This window comes from Chlorocebus sabaeus, chromosome X (assembly GCF_047675955.1).
Source record: "Chlorocebus sabaeus isolate Y175 chromosome X, mChlSab1.0.hap1, whole genome shotgun sequence".
NCBI classification, from domain to species: domain Eukaryota; kingdom Metazoa; phylum Chordata; class Mammalia; order Primates; family Cercopithecidae; genus Chlorocebus; species Chlorocebus sabaeus.
In genome coordinates, this window is record NC_132933.1 from 149313372 (window position 1) to 149323303 (window position 9932).

General features: G+C 41.0%; 1 non-coding gene across 1 annotated transcript; it reads right to left on the reverse strand.

Annotated features, from left to right (window-relative positions):
- Positions 1-8052: 8052 nt before the first annotated feature.
- LOC119620022 (U6 spliceosomal RNA) lies at positions 8053-8157 on the reverse strand. The gene has a single exon (XR_005236419.1). It is a non-coding gene; the product is annotated as a U6 spliceosomal RNA (small nuclear RNA).
- Positions 8158-9932: the final 1775 nt, after the last annotated feature.

Here is a 9932-nt window from a genome sequence, read left to right on the forward strand (position 1 = left end):
ACTAGCATTTACACCTGCATCTCCTTAGCCCATGCTGCTTCAGCCATTAACTCACTGCTAGACATTTGAATGTGCAAATCCTCAGCCACTTCCATTCACTATCCAGATCTTATCAACATGACCTTACATATTAGCCCACTATTTTAGAATTTAAAATATTGCCTTTCTATCATGATTACTTTTATCATGCGCATTAAGGTTCAAAATTAATGCATTCTTTGTCATGTCTTCAAATTCATTGGGCTGCTTTCATCTGTTGACTTAGGTCTTCCATCAATTAAAAAAAAATTATTCTACTATTTCTTTTGGTTGCATATGCTTGTCTTCTTGAATGATTTCTTTTATATAGTCTTGCTGAATCTCTTCTCCATATTAAGACATAATAAAACAACAACAAATGTATTATCATTTTCACTTACATTAAACTGTTCTCTTGAGTTTTGAACTTGGTGAGTCTTCTTCCATTTCTCAGTCTTGATATTCTGCAGGATGTAATCTGACATTTGCCACTTCCTAAGAAACTTCACCCACATCAAGGCAGATTTTCATGTCTATGCAGTTCACCATAATTTTACTATATTTTGCATACTTTCACAATAAGCCTGTTTCAGAAATAGCAATTATCTCTCCTCCAGGAGTCCTCATCCCTCTTTTGGATGACTAGTAGTTTTTCTCTGTTGACAGGATTTGTTAAAAAGGAGGCTTAGTGGAGTGGACATCACTCAGAAACCATTGTTCTTTTTCTTTTCTTCCTCTTCCTCTTCCTCTTTCTCTTTCTCCCTTCCCTTCCCTTCCCTTCCCTTCCCTTCCCTTCGCTTCCCTTCCCTCCCCTCCCCTCCCCTCCCCTCCCCTTCCCTTCCCTCCTTCCTTCTTTCTTTCTTTCTTTCTCTCTCTCTCTTTCTCTTTCTCTCTTTCTCTCTCTCTTTCTCTCTCTCTCTCTTTCTCTCTCTTTCTCTCTCTCTTTCCCTCCCTCCCTCCCTCCCTCCCTCCCTTCCTTCCTTCCTTCCTTCCTTCCTTCCTTCCTTCCTTCCTTCCTTTCTTTTCTTTCTTTTCTTTCTTCCTTTCCTTTCATCTTGCTCTGTCACCCAGGCTGGAGTACAGTGACCCAATCTCTGCTCACTGCAAGCTCTGGCTCCTGGGTTCACACCATTCTCCTGCCTCAGCCTCCCAAGTAGCTGGGACCACAGGCACCGCCACCATGCCAGGCTATTTTTTTTTGTATTTTTAGTACAGACGGAGTTTCACCATGTTAGCCAGGATGGTCTCGATCTCCTGACCTTGTGATCCACCTGCCTCAGCCTCCCAAAGTGCTGGGATTACAGGTGTGAGCCACTGCGCCAGGCCCCTTTCTTTCTTTTTTGTGAGATGGAGTGTCACTCTATCATGCAGGCTGGAGTGAACTGATACAGTCTCGGCTTACTGCAGCCTGTGCCTCCCTGGTTTAAGCAATTCTCTTGTCTCAGCCTCCAGAGTAGCTGGGATTACAGGCACATAACACTGCGCCCGGCTAATTTTTGTAATTTTAGTAGAGATGGGGTTTCATCATGTTGGCCAGGCTGGTCTTGAACTCCTGACCTCAAGTGACCTGCCCTCCTTACCCTACCAAAGTGTTGGGATTACAGGCGCGAGCCAGCGCACCCAGCCCACTGTTCTTTTTCTAGTCTTCCGGTTGTGTGAGTATTCACCGCATGGTCAGTCCTTCATTGCAACTCCTTGGGCATTAATGAGAATCCATTTTATGTTTCTTTTCTACTCTCTTTTTTTTCCCCCTGGCTTTCTTGGTCCATTTGGACTGCAGTTATAAATTTCCTTAGACTGGAAAATGTATAAACAGTTGAAATTTATTGCTCACACTTCTGGAGGCTGAAAGTTCAAGATTAAGGTGCCAGCAGATTTGGTATCTGATCAAGGTTCTCTGCTTCAGAGATGGTGCCTTTTTGTTGTGTCCTTCCATGGTGGAAAGGACGACGGAGCTCTCTGGGGTCCCTTTTCTAAGGGTACTCATCCTGTTCATGAGGCTCCACCCTCAGAATCTCATCACCTCCCAAAGGTCCCACCTCATAACACCATCTCCTTGGGACTTAGGATTTCAACATCTGAATTTGGGGGTAACACAAACTTTCAGACCATAGCACTGGTTTACTGCTCTTTAGGGTTGGGGAAAGGTGGTTTGCAGATTACTTCTCCATAACCCTTCATTTTCCTTCTGCCAAGTTCTGAATGGGATAAATTCTGTGAAGTTTGGGTAATACTGTGGTATTTTGCCTAATGATATGGGTTTTCCTTGGAGATCTGTGGGTTTATATGCCCAGTCTCCTGCTACCATCCTACCTAGAAGTTTGTTCATATTTTTGTATTTGTTTATTTATATTATATATGGAAATTGTATTCTTATTTTTATTCTGTGCCCAAAATACAGTACAACTCCCTAAACATTTGTCTCTTAATTTAATTTGGAAAAGACATTTTATTTCCAGAATGAGACAAATTTTATTTGCTCTAGAATTAGCACCAATCTTTCTTAGTGCTATCTACTTTACCAATATTTCTGTTTTTTTGAGACAGAGTCTCACTCTGTTGCCCATGCTAGAGTGCAGTGGTGCAATCTTGGCTCACCGCAACCTCTGCTTCCCGGGTTCAAGCGATTCTCCTGCCTCAGCCTCCCTAGTAGCTGGAATTACAGGCACATGCAACTGTGCCCAGCTAATTTTTGTGTTTTTAGTAGAGACGGGGCTTCACCATGTTGGCCAGGCTGGTCTTGAACTCCTGACCTCAAGTGACCCACCTGCCTCAGCCTCCAAAAGTGCTGGGATTACAGGCATGAACCACCGAGCCCAGCCTTTTCCAATATTTCTTATTAAATCTCTTACAGTTTTTATAAAACGTTCAATACTAAAGGAAATAAATAACAGAATTTTAAAAATTCCGTGGTGCAAATAAACAGTGGACTGATGCAAAATCTTGTTCTAGCTTTTCTGCCTTAAAATATATATATATATTGCATGAATTCATTTGTGTTTCTTTCCACTGTGACCATTTTAGTTTAAGCCTCCATCCTCAGCTTCCTGGCTCTACTGGAAGAACCCCCTGTTCCTCTCATTATAAACTTCCTCCAAACTATTCTCCACTTATCATCCATCAAAGCCTTTGAAATCATGAATTACTCTCTATAATCTCTTCTTTTTGCACTTAGAATAAGAGAATAATAATAACAATAAAGTGCCAACACTTATCCAAGTCTCACAAAGCCCTGTATAATCCTATCCTTGTCCAACCCTCTGGCTCACACTGTGTTACTCCTCTTTTGTTCCCAGAGAAAAGGTAATTTTCTTGAACAGGAAATAACAGACAAGATGAATGGGAAAATATCCCATGACACCCTTATGTCCAAGAGAAAATATGACAAGTTTTGCTGAGATCCCTCTGGCTAAAAAGTTGCTAATGATAATGAAAACAAAAGGAGAAATTACTTCAACAAATGCAATTTGCTAAAGAGAAAAATAAAAAAAATTTTTTTGCAAGAGTGTTCTTTTCTCCAAATTGATGCAATATAGATGTAATTTGGCGTGTCCAATGCAGTGACCTCTGTGGGCCAGGACACCGAGATGAAGACCTTGGGAAAAAGAGCTCCAGGGCTGGATCCCTGACAAAATGATTACACAACATATAAATGTGGTTAATGCCTTTAACCGCAAACAGCTGTCTCCTACATCTGTCCCTCTCCAACCACTGGGTGATGGTCAGCGGCTTGCAAATCCTAGGTGTGGTTTGTTCAGACAAGGACATCCATCTGACTTTATTATAAACTAATCTTAGGAGTGGCAAAGGCCATATTGAAACAGAAAGCCCCAATATCCGAGAGGCCGCTTTCAAATATTTCCCCGCCTTGGCTTTTGTGTTGTTTCCAGCAATTTTATTTTCCTAAGAATGTGGCTTCCGCAGTACCATCTGTTTCCCTATCAGTTGCAACGCCAGGGCGTCAAGCCTGCACATGTCTTTCATCGATGTTGCAGGAGGCTCCCAATTGCACAGATATGTGAATGAATTCCCTACCCTGGAAAATCTGAAAATGTGGATTCTCATTTGCAGAAAGAAGCGTGCATTGCTAGTGAATACAAAAAGTGAAATCCACAAAAACATTTCAAAAGGCTATTTGTACTGGAGTCATCTCTGACCACTAATGCTGGTTTTAGGGGTGGAAAACGTTTGTGCATTCTCAAGCACAGCACATTCTTCTTTCTTTGAAGAAGGGAACAATTAGGAGAGACTATCTTGAAGCCCAAGTTAATTGGGCTTTTGCTTGTCTAACCTATAGGAAGTTCTTTTGGGGCTTGTGAAATGATTAATAAATGCAATGAATGCAAGCAAATATGTAAGGTATGGGTTTCAAAAGTACAATTATGTGGAATAAGGTTTATGGAGGTATGGCTCAGCAGCATGGCTCATGCCTGTAATGCCAACATTTTGGGGAGCCAAGGTGGGAAGATGGCTTGAGCCCAGGGATTCTAGATGAGCCTGGGCAATATAGTGAGGCCCCATCTCTACTAAAAATAAAAATTTAAAAAAATTAGTTGGGCATGGTGAGACGTGCCAGCGGTTCCAGCTACTTGGGAGACTGAGGCAGGAGAATTGCTTGAGCCCAGGAGATCAAGGCTGCAATGAGCTATGATCGTGCCACTGCACTTCAGCCTGGGTGACAAGAGTGAGACCCTGTCTCCAGAAAAATTTTTTAAAAATAAGTAAATAAAAAGGTTTATAGAGATACAAGAAGGGGAATTGTTTGGAATACAATTATTTCCCTTTAGCATTTTATGTCAGTTTTGTAACAGTTTTGATATAGGATGTGCTAAATACCTCAACTTCCATGTTCGACATATTAGCATATGAGAATCATTTCCTTAAAGCAAATGGAAATAGGAACGTAGCACGTTGGCATGTGTACTCAGTTCACAAACAACATACACTTCACCGTTCAAAACATACGACATTGACACAACGTGAGCAGCCTGCATTCCTAGCTGAAGTTGCACCGACTCATAAACCCACAGAACTGGAAGGCAATGTAGTAAACACATTTAAGCCTCCCACAAGGCCTGTGAGCAGTGTCTGCTGAAATCAGCATGGCTTGAGTTACAGGTACCTCTTTTGAAGTTTGGTTGGCCTCCCGAGTTATGGAACTGAATATGTTTGCATAGGTTTATAGAACAACAGGACTAGGAAAAAACCTCAGGCCAAGCCATGTTTTTCCTAATTCTGTCTAGGAATAAATGCATAAATCCTAAAATACTTTCGCGACTTTGCAGTGTCACAATTTCTTATTAGGAGCTTCGACTTCTAACCACCTTCAAAAGATGTCTCAAGTGTCATGGCTGATCCAATACAGGTCAAAACACAAAACAAGCTTAAAGGAAGCAAAAACCTGTCCACAGTATCTTAAGATCCAGTGTAGAATTAATACTTTAAAATATATTTAGCACTTCGAGACTTGACTGGGCAACATGGTGAAACCCAGTCTCTGCAAAAACTATAAAAATTAGCTGGGCATGATGCTGAGTGTCTGTGGTTTCAGCTGCTGGGGAGGCTGAGATTGGAGAATCAATTGAGCCCCCAGAGGTTGAGGCTGCAGTAAGCTGTGATTGTGCCATTGCACTGCAGCCTAGGCGAGTGAGACCCTGTCTCAAAAAATATATGTAAATTTATAAATTTTATAAATATAAAATTACATATTATATATAAACTACATATAATATATAACTATATAGTATAAATATGTTTTTATAAAGTTGTATAAAGTTTATACAATTTTTATAAGGTTTATACAGCTTTATAGATATTTTATTTATACAAATAAAGAATATATATTATATGTAATAAATCATATATAAAATCTATAAATTATATATAAATATGTAGACATCTAATTATAAATGTATATAAATATATAATATAAATATATATTTATAATTGTCTATTTATAGATATAAATATTTATACATAAAATATATATATGTTTAGATATATTTAAATATAGCAGGGGAAACACTGTGTCATCTTTTGGGAGTTCACATGGTCCTGTTAAGGTTTCGATGAATACTCTTTAATGGCTTCTGGTTTTCAACAAATCAAGTGCATGCTTCCTGCTTTTGTTGTAAAGTCCTCAAACATGTGCCTCTGCCTGCATTCATGACTTATGATTTCTGTACCCCGCCCTTCACAACACCCACACTAAGTGGCTTGTCTTTCTACGTGCCGGCCCCACACCTTGCTTCCTTTACCACATGGATGTCCTCACGCTATTTGTTCTCTATGCGTTTGTGTGCAAATAAAATCCATTCTCTAATGCTGGGCATGCATGGGTCTTCCTCCATGAGATTTCGTGAAGGAAATCTTACGTACTGCTGATGTTGATTGCATTGATTGATCAATTTACAGTCCCAGAGACATATTCTATAGAGGAGATGAGTAAAAGACCAATTAACACGGACTTGCAGACCGTCTACCCCAAACGTTGCCTTGTTGAAAGAAGGATTTCGTAGAGAAAACTCTCCCCGCAGCTCCCTCTGTGTGTGGTTCATATACCTCCTAGCCAGGTACAAGGCATGCCACCTTGTAATGCTCCTTCCTACCTTATTTCTCCCACACTGTGGCATGCACCTGGCTGATGGACCACGCCTCAAAGCTGCTGAAACGCCAGCCTAAGCCACACCTGAGGTAACCCATTTTCAGAATGGTCGTTCCAGACACGTGGTGCCCAGATGGGAGCCGCAGTTTGAGCTTTCATTTTTAAAATTTGCTTCCACTGCAGAAATTAATGTTCAAATAACTGAAGCTTACAGGGAGCCTGTTTATAGTCAATACCATAGGTTAAGATTAGAGATGATGTAATTCCTTAACCATAGACATACTCTCCAAACGCATGAACACAGAGAGGAAAATAGTGTGTAGGCAGCTGTTAAATTGCTCCCTGATGACTTCGCCTCTGCCACGTGGACTCTCTTCCTTTGACATGGTCTGTCTAGTCTTGTATTAAAAATAAAATCTCCCTTATATTAACGAAATACAAAATATTAATGTATTTCAGACTCCAACTGAAATTTACACTGGAATCTACACCACCAGCTCTCCTGGGTCTCCAGTTGTAGATAGCAGATCAGTTTTCAACCTCCATAGTTGCCCAGGCTGCAGTGCAGTGGCACAATCACAGCTCATTGCAGCCTCGACTTCCCAGGCTCTAGTAATCCTCCAGTCTCAGTTTCCCTGAGTAGCTGGGACTACAGTCATGTGCCTGCACACCCAGCTGTGTATTTCCTCTTATAGGGATATAAAATTATGTCATTCGTCTTCTTGTTGACTTCTTGTAACCACCATGAAAGCATGACTCTTGTCTGTCTTATCCTCTTCCCCATCTCCAGAGCTTGGCACACACTAGCAGCTCTACAATTAGTTGTTGCATAAATGGCAAATGAAGGAGTATTGCATTCTCTGCCTAGAAGTCCCTGCCCCCTCTCCCTTCCCCAGAAGAAAACTTCTTACTGGCTAAGATGCTGTTCTCACCTCAGTGCTTCCAAAGGAGCCTCAGCAGGTCAGGGTCTATCACTTCATGTGTATTTATCCCCAAATTCAGATATTATTTGGCTCAAAGAATGCACTGCAAATATTTACAGAATGAACCATTGAAGGAAGAAAAGAAACATGCATGAGCAAATTCTCTGTTTCTGTTATAAGAGGCTGTGTCAGTCAGCTATTGGCATATAACAAAGAATCCCAAAATGCAGTGGGTTAAAAAAAATCTATATTATATACTCACTGTTATATGGGACAAAAATTCAGGCTGTACTCAATGGTTGCTTCTGAGGTCTACCAAGCAGAGGCCTAGAATGATGCTGAGAATTCTGCAATGCACATGGCAGCTTCCATGACAAATAATTTTCTGTCCCCAAATGTCAATAGTGCGAATGTTCAACAACAACAAAAACCTGCTTCCTCTAAGTCTGAGTTTATTAGGTACATTTCTTTTCTTTTTTGACTTTACTTACGTGTGTGTGTGTGTGTTTAATAATGAAATGCTTCACGAATTTACCTGTCATCCTCGCATGGGGCTTGCTAATCTTATCTGTATCATTCCAATTTTAGTATATATGCTGCCAAAGTGAGCACATTAGGTACATTTTTATCTTCCAAGTCACTGCAGGCTACAGTTTTGCTCTTCCAACACAACATACCACTGGTTGCCATTTTTTTCTAGCCTTTGGTAGCAGTTACCTTACTATTTTCCCAACCTTCATTCACCACTCAGTTTCAAAGCCAATGAAGCATGTTTTAAGCTTTTGTATGAGAGCAACCCCCCACCCACTTCACGTATGAATTTCAGGATCTGTTACCTATTTTTTTAAATATAAAATCAACTATAAGCTTAGTGCCTCAATATCACAAACATTGTATTTGCTCATATGTCTGTGAATCAATAACTTGGACTGGGTTCAGTTGGGCAGTTCTTCTGTTGGTCTTGCCTGGGATCTTTCATGCAGCTTCCATTATCTGGCAGCTTGATGAGACTGGATGGTCTAAGGTACATTCATGAACACGTCTGTTGGGCAGTCTTGTCTGTCAGCCTAGAGTACTGAGGCCACCCCATATGAAGAAGCCAGGGTAGCCTTTTTGAGATGAGTCACCATGAGAAAGATTCAGCTGACAGCCAGCACCAATGGCCAGCTATGTGAATACACTCCCAGCTTACACCATCCATTTTCAGTCAAACTGTCAGAGGACTGGGACCACATAAGGCACCTTCAGGGAGACCCACAGAAGAACCATCCAGCTGAGCTTAGTCTGAAATTTGTGACCCAAAGAGTGATGCACAAATAAAATGGTGATTGTCTTTAGCTACTAAGTGTTGGGGTGTTTGTTACACAGCAATAGGTAATGGATATAGGTCCTTAACTAGCAAATAGATTACCTCATGGAAATGTGGAAACTCCCACTCCTATATTTATAATTAATTCCAACGTGGAAAAGAAACTCACTATTGATTCTGTGAGGCTAAAACTGATGTGAAGGTAGTGGAAAGCCAGTGAGCAAGTGGTGGCTGGTTTGAGCTAAAGTGCTTCCTCAGGGAAGCATACTCTTCCTAAATTGCTGCATTGTGGGTCTGGACCAAGGTGAGCTTGGGTTTCTGAGGGGAGTTCCCTTACAGTAGGGGAAGTTATACACAGTGAAATAGACTTACAGTCACTCGTTGCTTAATGATGGGGATACATTCTGAGAAATGTATCACTGGGCGATGTTGTTGTTGTGCAAACATCCTGCAGTGCACTTACACAAACCTAGATGGTCTAGCCTACTACACACCTAGGCTATATGGTGTAGCCTGTTGCTCCTATGCTACAAACCTGTGCGGCATGTTCCTATACTGAATACAGTAGGCAATTGTAACACAAATCACTAGGCAACAGGAATTTTTCAGCTCCATTATAATCTTGTGGCACCATCATTTTATATGCCGTCCATCATTGGCCATACATTCTGTAGCAGTGCATGACTGTATCTGTTTTAGATAGGATTTCCTTTGTTTGTAACTTTGTTACCAGGAAGGGGGTCCTGATTCAGACCCCAAGAGAGGGTTCTTGGATCTCGTGTAAGAAAGAATTGGAGGTGAGTCCATAAAGTGAAAACAAGTTTATTACAAAAGTAAAGAAGTAAAAGAATGGCTACTCCACAGGCAGAGCAGCCCCAATGGCTACTGGTTGCCCGTTTTTACAGTTATTTCTTGATTTTATGCTGAACAAGGAGTGGATTATTCACGAGTTTTCTGGGAAAGGGGTGGGCAATTCCGGGAACTCAGGGTTCCTCCCCTTTTAGACCATATAGATTAATATCCTGACATTGTCATGGCCTCAGTAAACTGTCATGGCGCTGGTGAGAGTGCCTTCCAG